This window comes from Grampus griseus, assembly GCF_964374135.1.
Source record: "Grampus griseus genome assembly, chromosome: 2".
Classification (NCBI taxonomy): Eukaryota; Metazoa; Chordata; class Mammalia; order Artiodactyla; family Delphinidae; genus Grampus; species Grampus griseus.
Genome location: NC_139018.1, coordinates 120,772,080 through 120,787,037, shown reverse-complemented (window position 1 = coordinate 120,787,037; position 14,958 = coordinate 120,772,080).

Here is a 14,958-nt window from a genome sequence, read left to right as displayed (position 1 = left end):
CTAGTTCTTCCTGGTTCAGTCTTGGAAGGTTATACCTTTCCAAGAATTTGTCCATCTCTTCCAGGTTGTCCATTTTATTAGCTTAGAGTTGCTTGTAGTAGTCTCTTAGGATGCTTTGTATTTCTGTGGTGTCTGTTGTAACTTCTCCTTTTTCATTTTTAATTATACTGTCAATCATATTTCTATATATACTAGCAATAAACAATGAAAATGGAAAGTTCTAAAAATTCACAATACCTTTAAATAATGAAATACTTACAAAGAAGTCTACCAAACCATGTGCAGGATTGAATACTGAATATTACAAAACACTGGTGAAAGCAATCAAAGAAGATATAAATAAATTGAGAGACATGACTTCCTTGGTGGTCCAGTGGTTAAGACTCCACACTTCCACTGCAGGGGGCACGGGTTCAATCCCTGGTCGCAGAACTAAGATCCTGCATGCCGCACGTTGCAGCCAAAAAAACTGAGAGACTGAGAGACTTATTCTGTACACTGATTGGGAAACTATGTATTTAAGGTATCAATTCTCCCCAAACTGATCTACAGATTTAACTCCATTCCCATCAAAAGCCTGGCAAGAGCTTTTTAAAATACAGCTAAGCTTGATTCTAAAAGTTATATAGAAAGGCAGAAGAATGAGTATAGCCAATAATGTTTTGAAAAAGAAGGACAAAGTTGGACTCACACTATCTGATTTTTTAAATTAATACATAAATACAGTAAACACGGTGAAGGGATAGATACATAGATCAATGTAACAGAAAGCAAAAATCCATAAACAAACCCACACGATTGATGTTTGACAAAGGTGCAAAGGTAATTCAATGGAGAAAGGATAGACTTTTCAACAAATGGTGATGTGATTAAAAAAAAAGAAATTAGGTACCTACGTGACAAAAAAAAAAAAAGCACCTAATCCTCACACCTGTTACAAAAAGATTAACTCAAAATGGATTAAGCTCTAAATGTAAAATGTAAATCTCTAACACTTTTTGAAGAAAACATAGAAGAAGATATTTGTGATGCGGAGTTAGGAAAAGAGTACTTAGATATGTTACCAAGAGCGTGAGCCATAAAATTAAATTAAAAATTCTAAATTGGACTTCATCAAAATTGAGTGTTTATGAAAAAAAACTTAATACAATGAATAGACAAGGTGCAGAATGGGAGAAAATATTTTCAAATCATATATCTGATAAAGGACTTGCATCCAGAATCTATAAAGAACCCCCACAACTCAACAGTAAGAAAATAAATTATCTCATTAAAATGAGTTTAAGACTTGAACAGAAAATTCACCAAAAGAATGTATGGATGTGAAGTAAGCCCATGAAAAGTGGTTCAACATCATTAACCATTAGGGAAATGTGTGTTACAAGCACAATGAGAGGGAGACTTCTGGTTTGAGCTCTGACATGCAAAAAGATGGCAAGTATTGTTGTCTTTACAACAAGAAGAATTGGACAAATGGAAAAGCACTGACTTTTATTGGACTCATCAGAAAACTCATGTTGCAGGACAAGTTGTCACCTAGAAATAGGAAGACAGGTGAAGCTAGAGAGTCACACCTGAGATGTGTTCACCTGGAGAAGCTGCTGGAGCCATACACTAGTAGGAACATTTAGGTGGTAATTTTGACAAATTGCTAGAGGATGACTGGGGACCAGCTAGAAAGTGAGGAACTCCTGGGCGCTGAATCTTAGGTGGACATCCACACATAATGGACATTACCTCAAGAAAACTTGCCAGATTCTCACAGTAAAGATCCAAAGAAGATTCACTTTTGGAGAAAAAGAATAATCTTTGTGAAACATACACAGAACTTTCTCCATAAAAAAGACCTACTTTTCAGGGGGGAAATATTTTATCACAACCTTATTCCAAACCATGGAAAATGATAGTCCTCTCAATGCAGCCCCCTCTAGCCTGCCTGTTTCACTCAGGGGAAGGGGTTGGGGGGAGGGGAACCTATACAAGAAGAAACGCTTGTCAAGGTCACAGGGAAGAGACGTGGGTCTACTAAAAGAATTGATATAATTTGAAGACTGTAGAACACTGACCCTCACCCACACCTTACCACCACACTGACAGGATTTCAGGATACCAACAGTGGATTACAGACAAAAGAGCTGTACAACACAGACTCTCTCTGAGGAGGGATACTTAGGGGGGCCCAAAGTTAAGAAAGGAGACAAAATAAAGCTAATAGAGGAAGTCGAAGCCTCTGGTACCTAAAACAAACATAAAGCAATGCCCCAATCCTAGCCACATTAACATCAGTCCTCACTCTAGAGGGCTATTTACCCCAGTTCCCATTACCAAATACAATATGTCTAGATTTCAGCAAAAATTTACAAGGCATAATAATTCAAAAAGAGTCACATACCACAATGTTCATTGCAGCTCTATTTACAATAGCTAGGACATGGAAGCAACCTAAGTGTCCATCAACAGATGAATGGATAAAAAATGTGTGGCACATATATACAATGGAATATTACTCAGCCGTAAAAAAACAAAATTGAGTTTTTGTTGTGAGGTAGATGGACCTAGAGTCTGTCACACAGAGTGAAGTAAGTCAGAAAGAGAAAAACAAATACCGTATTCTAACACACATATATGGACTCTAAAAAAACCAAATGGTTTTGAAGAACCTAGGGGCTGGACAGGGATAAAGACATAGACTTAGAGAATGGATTTGAGACCACGAGGAAGGGTAAAGGTAAGCTGAGACGAAGTGAGAGATTGGCATTGACATATATACACTACCAAATGTAAAATAGATAGCACAGGGAGATAAGCTCAGTGCTTTGTGACCACCTAGAGGGGTGGGATAGGGAGGGTGGGAGGGAGACACAAGAGGGAGGAGATATGGGGATATATGTATATGTATAGCTGATTCACTTTGTTATAAAGCAGAAACTAACACACCATTGTAAAGCAATTATACTCCAATAAAGATGTTAAAAAAAAAGATTACACACACACACAAAAATTTACAAGCCATGATAAAAGATGAGAAAAACACAGTCTGAAGAGCAGTAGAACCAGACTCAAGCAGTAGAACCAGACTCAAATATAGCAGAGATTTTGGAAGTATCAAATAATTTTAAATAATTATGATTAATATTTTAAGAGCTCTGTATGGTTAGTTTTATACGTCAAGTTGGCTAGGCTATAGTAGTCAGTTATTCAATTAAACACTAATATAGGTGTTGCTGTGAAAGTATTTTGTAGATGCAGCTAACTTTCATAATCGATTGACTTTAAGTCAAGGACATTTTCCTTGAAAATGTGGATGGGCCTCCTCCAATCTATTAAAAAGACTTAAGAGCAAAACTGAGGTTTCCCTTAAGAAGAAGAAATTATGTCTCAAGACTGCAGCATCAGCTCCTAATCAAGTGTTCCAGCCTACCAGTCTACACTACTACACTACAGATTTCATACTTGCCAGCCCCCAGAATTGCATTAGCCAATTTGTTGATATCTTTCTCTCTCTCTCTCCCAGCTGTATATATTTCTTTTAAGAACCCTGACTGATACAGGCTCTAATAAACATAGATAATCTGCAAGAATACATGGATACTGTAAGCAGTGAGATGGACATTCTAAGAAAAAAACAAAAGGACCTGCCAGAAATTAAAAATCCACTGTAACAGAAATGAAGAATATCTTTGATGGGTTCATCAGTAGACTTGACATGGCTGAGAACAAAAGCAGTGAGCTTGAGTATAAATCAACAGAAACTTCCCAAACTAAAAGCAAAAAGATAAATAAATGAAATAATAAGTACAGAACATCTAAGAACTGTGAGATAACTGTAAAATCATAACATATGTGTAACTGCAATACCAGCAGTAGATAAAAGAGAGGAAAGGGCAAAATAAATAGTTGAAGTAATAACACCTGAGAACTTTACAAAATTAATGACAGACACCAAACCATAGATCCAAGTAGCTCAAAGAACAACAAACAGGATAAAACAACACAACACAAAACCTATACCTAAACATATCATAGTCAAATTTCAAAATACAAAAAAAGAGAAAATCTTGAAAGAAGCCATACCAGGGAGGTTGAAGGGTAATGGTTACCCTTAGAGGAAAAAGGATAAAGGATAAGAATTACAGCAGACTTCTCATAAATCATGCAAGCAAGAAGAGAGTGGAGTGAAATGCTTTTTGGATTGAAAGACAAAAACAACCAATCTAGAATTCTGTATCCAGAAAAATTATCCTTCAAGAGTGAAGGAGATCACCTCACACCTCAGAATGGCTCTCACACCTCAGAATGGCTATCATCAAAAAGACGAGAAATAACAAGTGTTGACAAGGATGTGGAGAAAAGGGAATCCCAGTACACTGTTGGTGAGAATGTAAATTGGTGCAGCCACTGTGGAGAACAATATGGAGGCTCCTTAAAAAATTAAGAATAGAGCTACAATACTATCCATCAATCCCACTCCTGGGTGTTTATCTGAAGAAAACAAAAACAGTAATTCAAAAAGATACATGCATCCCAATGTTCATAGCAGCATTATTTATAATAACCAAGATATGGAAGGAACCTAAGTGTCCATCAACAGGTGAATGGATAAAGAAGATGTGATACACACACACACACACACACACACACACACACACACTGGAATATTACTCTGCCATAAAAAAGAAAGGAATCTTGCCACTTACAACAACATGGATGGACCTAGAAGGTATTATACTTAGTAAAATAAGTCAGACAGAGAAAGACAAATACTGTATGTTTTTACTCATATATGGAATCTAAAAAACAAAATAAATGAGCAAATATAACAAAACAGAAACAGACTCACAGATACAGAGAACAAACTAGTGGCTACCAGAAAAGAGATGAGTGGGGAGGGGGCAAAATAAATGAAGGGGATTAAGAGGTACAAACTACCAGTTATAAAACAAATAAGTTACAAAGATGTAATGTACAGAACAGGGAATATAGTCAACATTTTGTAATAACTTTGTATGTTATGTAACCTATAAAAATATTGAATCTCTGTGTTTTACACCTGAACCTAATATAATATTGTAAGTCAACTATACTTCAATAAAAAAGGGAACAAGAAATTAAAGAGTTTCTCAGGCAAACAAAAGCTGAGGCAATTCACCATCAGACCTATCCTTCAGGAAATGTTAAAATATTTTTTTCAGACTGAAGGAAGATTACATAGGTCAGAAACATGGATCTACAAAAAGAACGGAAGAGTATTGTTGAAGGAATTAATGAAAGTATAATAAAATCTTTAATTTTTCTTACTCTTGATTGATCTAAAAGATAACCATTTAAAGCAATACTAGTAACAAAGTATTAGGAAATTACACATATGGATAAGTGAGTGAATGACAGCAACATCACAAGGAATGAGAGTGGGGATTGGAAACACATTGTTATAAGATGTCAGTACTACATGTGAAGAGAATACTGTTATTGGAAGGTGTACATAAATTAGTGAAAGGGTATACTGTAAATTCTAGAACGACAACTAAAAATTCTTAAGAGGTATAATTGATACTCTAAGAGAACAGATAAAGTGGAATCATATAAAATGCTCAATTAAAACTGGAGAGGGCAGAAAAATAAGCCACAGGCAACCAGTAGAAAGTCTCGTTACAAACATGGTTGATATTAATCCAAATGTATCAATAATCATGTAAATATGAATGGTTTAAGCATATCAATTAGAAGACAGATGTTGCCAAAATGGTAACAAAACAAGACCCAACTACATTGTGTCTACAAGAAGGCCACATTAAACCAAAGTCTGTTTGGTTAAAAGTGAAGGTGGGACTTCCCTGATGAAGCATTGGATAGGACTCTGCACTCCCAATGCAGGGGGCCCGGGTTTGATCCCTGGTTGGGGAACTAGATCCTACATGCATGCCACAACTAAGGGTTTGCATGCCACAACTAAGGAGCTGGTGAGCTGCAACTAAGAAGCCCGCCTGCCGCAACTAAGACCCTACGCAGCCAAATAAATAAATATTTAAAATAAAGTAAAAGTCTGAAGAAAGATATACCATGCTAGCCCTAATCAAAAGAAAACTGGAGTAGCTAAATTAATTTCAGACAGAACAGACTTGAGGACAAGGGACATTATTAGGAATAAAGGAGGAGGAAACTACATAATCACAAAAAGGCCAATTCTCCAGGAAGATAAAATAATCCTGTATGTGTTTGCACCTAACAACAGAGCATCAAAATATGTGAGGCAAAAACTGTTAAACCTGAAAAAGGAAATGGACCCATCTACTATTATAATTAGAGACTTCCAAGGTCCTCTTTCTGGGCTTCCCTGGTGGCTCAGTGGTTGGGAGTCTGCCTGCCAATGCAGGGGACACGGGTTCGGGCCCTGGTCTTGGGAGGATCCCAGGTGCCGCGGAGTGGCTGAGCCCATGTGCCTCAGCTGCTGGGCCTACTCTCTGGAGCCCACAGGCCACAACTGCTGAGCCCACGTCCCACAACTGCTGAAGTCCTTGCGCCTAGAGCCCGTGCTCCGCGGCAGGAGGGGCCACTGCAATAAGAGGCCTGTGCACCACAGCGGGGGGTAGCCCCTGCTCGCTGCGGCTGGAGAGGGCCCGCGTGCAGGAACGGGGACCCCACACAGCCAAAAATAAATAAATAAAATAAATAAATTTATTTTAAAAAACCAGGTCCTCTTTCCAAAATTGATAGCTCAAATAGGCAGCAAATCAATAAGGACGCAGTTGGCCTGAACAGCACAACCAATCACCTTTATCTAACTGACATTTACAAATACTCTATCTAAGACGGCATAATATGCATTCTCCCCAAGCTCGCATGGAATATTCATCCACAAAGACCACATTCTGGGCCATAAAACATACATTAACAAATTACAGAAAAGTAGAAATCATACACAGTATGTTCTTAGACCACAAATGAATTAACCTAGAAATCAAAAACAGAAAGGTAGCTGAAAATCTCCAATTATTTGGAAACTAAACGATATATTTCTAAAAATATTTGGGTCAAAGAGGAACTCTCAAGTGTAATTAAAATATATTGAATGAAACAAAAATGGAAACACAGCTTATCAAAATTTGTTGTATGCAGTGAAAAGCAGTGCTTAGAGCAAAATTTATGGCATTAAATGGAAAAGAAGAAAGAAAAAAATCAACAAGCTCTAGTATACCTTAGTATACTAGAGAGAGAAGAACAATTTAAGCCTAAAGCAAGCAGGAAAAAAAAAAAGAAATAATAAAAATGAGAGAAGAAATAAATGAAATTAAAAACAGAAAAACAATAGAGAAAATTAACAAAACTTAAAGCTGATTCTTTGAAAAGATCATTAAAATTTATAAAACTGTCCCAAGCTAACTAAGAAAGAAAGATATTGGACACAGTTTATCAATATCAGAAATGAAGGAAGGTTAATTCCTCTCGACTTCATGAACATGAAAAAAAATAAAGAATTACAATAAACAACCCTATACTTACAAATCTGAATATTTAGAAGAAATGGATCAATTCTTTGAAAGACACAACTATCAAAATGTATGCAAGAACAAACAGGTATCAAATAGGTAACAAATAGGTAAATAGGCCTATTTCGATAAAAATAAACTTGTTCTATGAAGCCAGTATTACCCCAATATCAAAACAAGAAGACTGAATCCAACCATGTATAAAAGCAAATATAAACCACGACCAAGTGAGATTTATCCCAGGTATGCAAGAATGCTCAACATTCTAAAGTCAGACAAGTAATCCATCACATCAACAGGCTGAAGAAAAAAAATCACACAACCCTATCATTAGATGCAGAAAAAGCATCTGACAAAATTCTCACCCATTCATTTTAAAAAACCGTCGGTAAACTAGGAATAGAGAGAAACTTTCTCAATTTAATAAAGAATGTGGGGCTTCCCTGGCGGCGCAGTGGTTAAGAATCCGCCTGCCAATGCAAGGGACATAGGTTCGAGCCCTGGTCTGGGAAGATCCCACACGCCACAGAGCAACTAAGCCCGTGCGCCACAACTACTGAGCCTGTGCTCGAGAGCCCACACGCCACAACTACTGAAGCCCGAGCTCCTAGAGCCTGTGTTCTGCAACAAGAGAAGCCACTGCAATGAGAAGCCCATGCACCACAACGATGAGTAGCCCCTGCTTGCCGCAACTAGAGAAAGCCTGGGTGCAGCAATGAAGACCCAATGCAGCCAAAAATCAATCAATCAATCAATTAATTAATTTTTTTAAAAAAGAATATGCAGCAAATCCTACAGCTAACATCATACTTAATGGCGAGAAAATGGATGCTTCCTCCTAAAATCAGGAACAAGGTAAGCATGTCCTCTTTTATCACTCCTAGTCCACATAATACTGGAAGTCCCAGCTGGTTCAGTAAGATAAGAAAACGTATACAGATAGGAAGGGAAGAAATAAAACTGTCTCTATTAGTGAGTGACAATATTCTAGCAGAAAATTCCAAAGAATGCTCAAAAATATTCCTGAAGCAAGTACAGCAAGGTTGCAAGATATAAGGTTAATATACAAAAGCCAACTGCTTTCCTATATTCCAGCAATGAACTACTGAAATTAGAAATTAAAAAACAATATCATTTACAATAGCTCCATAAAATAAAATACTTAAAAGTAACTCTAACAAAATATGTATGGGACTTTTATATAGAAAACTATAAAACATTGCTGAAAAATTCAAAGAAGATCTAAATAAATAGTTATTTCATATTCATGGACTGGATGACTCAATATTGTTAACTTGTCAACTTTTCCAAACTTGATCTACAAATTCAGTGGAATCCCAATCAAAATCCAAACAAGCTATTTTGTAGCTACCTACAAATTGATTCTAAAGTTTATATGAAAAGGCAGAAGAATCAGAATAGCAAACATGATACTAAAAAAAAAAGTCAGAAGAATGACACTACTGAACTTCAAGACTTACTACAAAGCTATAGTAATCAACACAATGTGACATTATTGGTCAAAGAAAGGATACATGGATCAGTGCAATAGAACAGACCAACACAAATATAGTCAACTGATCTTTGACAAAGGAGCAAAGGCAATTCAACAAGAAAATGATTTTTTTTCAACAAATGATACTGGAACAACTGAACATTCACATGCAAAAAAAAAAAAATTGACACACACAGACCGTACACCAACATTAAATAAAGATGGATCATGGACCTAAATATAAAATGTAAAACTATAAAACTTCAAGAAGAAAACATAGACTTAAATCTATGTGACCTACAGTTTGGTGATGCATTTAGATATAATACCAAATGTATGATCTCTAAAAGAAAAACAAATGTCAAGTTAGACTTCATTAAAGTTAAAAAATTCTTCTCTGCAAAAGACACTGACATGAGAATGAAAAGACAAGCCTCACACTGACAGTAAATATTTGCAAAACATATATAAAGTACTTCTGTCCAAAATATACAAAGAACTCTTAAAACTCAACAATAAGAAAATAAACAATTTAAAAATGGGCAAAAGGGCTTCCCTGGTGGTGCAGTGGTTGAGAGTCTGCCTGCCAATGCAGGGGACACGGGTTCGTGCCCTGGTCCGGGAAGATCCCACATGCCGCGGAGCGGCTGGGCCGGTGAGCCATGGCCGCTGAGCCTGCGCGTCCGGAGCCTGTGCTCCACAACGGGAAAGGCCACAACAGTGAGAGGTCCGCGTACGGCCAAAAAAAAAAAAAAAAAAGGGCAAAAGATGTGAACAAACATGTCACCAAAGAAGATAAACAGGTAGCAAATAAGCAAGTGAAACGATGCCCCACATTATTTTCCATTAGGGAACTGAAAATTAAAGCAACAATTAAATCTCTCCTATGAGAATGCCTAATATACAGCAAATACCAAGTGCTGACAAGGATTCAGGAAAGTGGGACTCTCATACATTGCTGGTGGCTATGAAAATGTGTAAACACTCTGGAAAACTGTTTTTAGGGTTCCTATAACGATAAACAAGTTTACCAAAAGACCTAGCATTGGTACTGCAAGGTATTTACTCACCTGATGTGAAAACTTGTCCATACAAAGCTCTGCATGCAACTGTTTGTAGAATACCTATTCACAACTGCCCTAACAAGAAACCTTCAATGGATGAATAAACAAAACGCGGTACAAATAATGGGATAGCATCCAATAATAAAAAGAACTATCGATAAACATGGGTGAATCTCAAAGGCATAATGGTGAATGAATAAAGTCAGTTTCAAAATGCTGCATATTGCATAATTCTATGTGTATAACATTCTCGAAAAGACAAAACTACAGCAATGGAGAATATATCAGTGGTTGCCATATGTCAGAACATATTAGGGTTTGGGAGGGTGTGGCTATAGAAGGGCAACAAGGGGGAGTTCTTGGGATGATGTATCCTAATTGTGCTAGTGGTTACACGCATCCAAACTGGTGTTTGAAAACTCACAGGGCTGTATATCCAAAAAAATAAGTCAATTTTACTGTATATTAATTTAAGAAGTCAAATAAATTACTAAAAATGATATATATTTAGTAATTTACAGATATGTGAGCATAATGTTAAAAACCAAGCAAGAAGTCCTAAACTAAGAGTGAAACGATTGTCAAGAAATGCATGAGGATGGCATCAGTAACTTGTAATATAACATTATTTGGAAGGGGGGGCGTGGTTACACCGAGAGGGTGATGTGAGAGTGGGCAGAAGGCAGTGGGCCGGCCTTGGCATCAGAGGGAGGAGCCGTCCGAAGTTGTGGTGTGAAAATACTTTTAAGAGGAAGGCAAGAAATGGGGAAAGGTCAGAGAACCGGTTTAAGAGGCAAAGGGAGCAGCTTCAGATGAGATGTGATGCACTGGCCCCGAAGCAGGTCTCGGCAATGGAGCCGAGACAGGATGGGTGGGAGAAAGTTTGGGATGCTGAGGAAAAAAGCGTGAGCAGAAAGCAAGAAATGAAGGTGGGCGCAGACAGTGCGAGGCAGGCAGACGGGCAAAGGAAGGTTAAGCAGGGGCACCTGGAAGAGCTAGCGCGGGCGAGGGGACGCGGGCGAGAGCTGCCCCGCGCTCTCCCCGGAGTCCGGGTCTCTGCTCGAGTGGTTGCCGCGAGCACGCGCGCTCAGAGCCGGCCGGCAGGGCGGGGGCGGGGTGCGCGCACGTCCACGAGGGGAGGGGGCGGGGCGCGGCTGCGGCCGGTGACGTCAGGGGGCGCGCGCGGCCGCGGGCGGAGCGGAGGGGCGCGAGGGGCGGAGCGGAGCGCGGGAGGAGGCGGGGGTGGAGAGGCCCCCGGACCGCGAGCGGCAGCTGGGGAGGGGGCCGCGGAGCCGGAGCGCGAGAAACAGCTGATCCGATTTTCCTTAAAGCGAGAGAAAATGGAAGTCGGGTAGCGGTGACTGAGGCGCTGCGGGCTGGCCGAGCGGAGCGGCACAGCGCGGCAGGTGAGACGGCGCTGGCCGCGGTGCTGCCGGTGGCGGTGGGGCCGGGGCCGCGGTCCCGGTAGGTGCGCGGTCAGTCCCAGCGCGGCGCCGGATGCCTCCGCGGCTTTGCGGCGGGGCAGGTGGGCGCAGAGGCCGGGCAGCCCCTGTACCGGGCCGCGAGGGCGAGGGGGTCGCGGGCTCGGCGCGGGGCTCGCCGGCGCGTCTGCATTGCGGGCTCGGCTCTGGACCCCGCGGCCGCCGCGGCCACCGGCTCCGGCCCGGCGCGGGTCTCTGGGCAGGGCGCGGCGCTCTCGCTGGGTCGCTGACGGTGTCTCCTCCGGGCCCCTGAGCCATATGCACTGGAACGTGATGACAGGCGGGGGGACACCGGCCCCTCTGTCCGTGTGGGCGCGCCGGAGTCCCGGGGCGCCAGCGGACGCCCGGGCACGGCCCGGCAGCAGCGCGTGAGGCCGCCGGCCGGTTGCCCCGGCTGCGTGGGCCACCGCGGCCCGGTACGCTGCTCGCTCGTTCCACTGGGTCTGTCTGGACAGCGGGCGAACCGTTAATGCAATTTGGCTGTGAACCCGGAGGCCTTCCCTGGTATCTTCTCACTGGAGGGGGGGAGATCGCATCTGCTGTGCTCTAAGTGCTCCTTTAAATTCGGGAGATGTCAGTGATGTCATCATTAACAAAAACTTTCCTTCATTGGACACAACCACCCAAGCGCACCCTCCTCCCGTGCAGCTCTTGCAGCCTTTTGAGACTCTGCCACAAAATAGATTTCCCTCTGCTCTGTGAACTCACCAGCCTTACACAGGTGAAAACGGTTTTTATTTTTATTTCTTGACTTGAGAATGAATAGATTCGAGAGTGCCTGGAGGGAAACTTGTTAGATCCCCACGGATCTGGGAATCACTTCATCCACATCACTAGGATCCAGGGGAAAGTCATGCATGACACTTAAGTGGTTATTGACTGGCTTTATCTTTATGATTGAAAGTGAGCGGTGAGATGAAAAATTTTAAAAGACATTATATTCCAGGTGGCAGATGATGTGTTCAGGAAAAGGTAGACAGTGTGGCCTAGATCTTGAAGGGCCTTGATTGCTTCAGGAAAATCTGCGGGTCTTCTTCCTCTCCATCACCTCCTCTCCCTGCCCCCCTCCCCCCAACTAGGATGGGCCTGGGAGCAGCTTGCTCTGGAGAAAGGGGTGACAGCTTCTCTGGGGCCCTGCCGGCCTTTCCTTTCCTTACCGTAGCAGCTGTGCGGCCCACCAGGTTGAAGGCCAGCTTAACATCTGAAGAGGGTTGAGAGTGCAGAGGCTGGGACCTACCTGTATGGCACACAAAGTTCTGGGGAAATTTCTCCTCCTAAATTCGAGCAGCGTGTCAGCCTTATTGTGTGTGTGAGTATTCCATTAGTACTGACTGTAATGAGAACAGAAGTAAGCAAGTTCCCAAGACAGTCTGTATATCTACTTAAGCCTATCATATCAAAAGGATATTCAGTAAGGGACAAAAATATTGACATTCGTGTATTTAATAATTAATGACTCTTCCTCATTGGTTCAAAGAAGCATGCCTTAAATTATTAGTGTGGTCATATTGGGTCTGTAAGGAATTAAATACCACAGGCCATGAAAAAGTTTGAGTCTGGTCAGGAAGATAAGCGTTCAAAAACCCTGGATTGGTGGGAAGAAAACGGGGAAGCAGAGCTTCACCTTAGGCCTTGGCATTCAGGCTGACAGTAGATGGAAACCATTGCATTATGGAGTCTTGCCTTGTGTGGGTCTCAGCCTGAGTCCTGTGTGGAGGCCCTCAGCCCTGGTGGAGGACAGCATAAAAGTCACCAAAAAGCTGAACTGTCTGTTCTCCCCTTGTGGAGAAGGGGAGGGGCATGTCCCTCTGAAGCAGCCATGTGTGCATGGCCTGTCACCTCCTGAAGGTGCCAGATTTACTCACAGTGGCAAGGCTGCGTGAGACAGGAAGCCCTGTAGCGGAATTGTCTCCAAATGTGCATCTTTTCGTCTTTTCCGCGACTTTGCCCCTGCTGCATAACAGTTGCTACTTGACCTCTTAAGTCATTGGCCGAGATTTTTTCTGTAATTGAAGTAGCGTCAGTCCTACGAAAATTGGTTATTAAGGCTCTGAGCTATGAGCTCTGGCCACATATCCTTTTCACTTGTAGACCTGTGAAAATATTCATTATAATGTTTCTGATTTAACTCACTGTAGTACTCGTGAAAATGCAAATTCAAGTGTTCTCACTAAATCTTGAGATAGTAATCACTGATTTCCTAAAACATTTCAAAAACCCTTACTTTAAAGCTTCTTCATCCCCTTTTTATGGTTAGAACATCACATTTTCTGATTCTGGGAAGCCGTAATTGCCTTGGCTTTTCTTTTTGTTCCCTTTGGGTGTTAAGGTCATTTAATTCCTGTTTTAGGCCCAGAGAATAAAGGCTGAGTCAGCTCCCGAGGGGCCAGCAGGGGGCGTGCTAAATGCATCTTGGCGGTCCTCTACCTGAGCCACCTTGGGAAAGGATGAAGGATCCCCAAACTGGGGGTCTGTGCGTGTGTGCCCCGCGTCTCCATGTGCCCATCGCCCAAGGAATGGACACTGAAGGAAGCACATGCTTTGAATAGCCAGAGGTTATGGCTTCCAGAATGGGTCTCCCTCAGTGGGGCAGAGAGATTGCTTTAATGGCTCCACGTCTTTGGAGAGTGATGGTTGGTCCTAGTCAGAAGATTCAATGCCTTCTCAGACCACAGAAGGGAGAGTGTTGGCTTGGGGAGGAGCGACTTGGCCTCATGGAACTCCTGCCTACATCTTGGTCCTGGTGAGGGCGTGATAGTGCCGGCCAGGATAGCCAGTGGAAATGCCCACCATCCCCCAATAATGCTTTCTTTGGGGTTTGACAGCTACTGACTTAAACCCCAGGGCTCTGTCAGTGGCACCTCCCAGGGGGTTTATTTGCCTGCCTTGCGAGGGTTATTGGCCTCAGGGTTTCTCTGATGGAGAAATGCAAATGTTTAATCCCTCTGTGTGTCTTTACCTGAAGAAAATGAAAACGGGAGAAAAGAGGCAACTGTGCTTTTCACTTAAATGTGCTTAATCTGATTTTAAGTGTGTGCCATGTTATTCACCAGAAAGTTCCTAGTGAGTCTAGAGAGGCGAGCTCATGCGGGGAGGGTTGTCTTTCCAAGGTGAGGGCGAGGTGTGTGTGTCCCAGGGCTTGGATGACCATCAAGGGGTCTAGTTATGGTGTCCTCCCCAGGTTCCTTGTGGAGCCCAGATGCTGAAGGGAGAGATCACACCTTGAAGGGAATAAGTCTTCTACTAGACAACTGTCCAAATGCTATGACTGGATATTTCTTTGTATTTCTTGTTCTGTTGAAAATGCATGTAAATCAGACTATTGATTTCAAAGGGGCAAATGGAAATTGTTTTCCAGCTTTGTGCCTCTCTTGGAGCACTTTAAAGGGCTACAGGGGAAGTGCCACTCAATTAAAAGACAGGTGGTACCT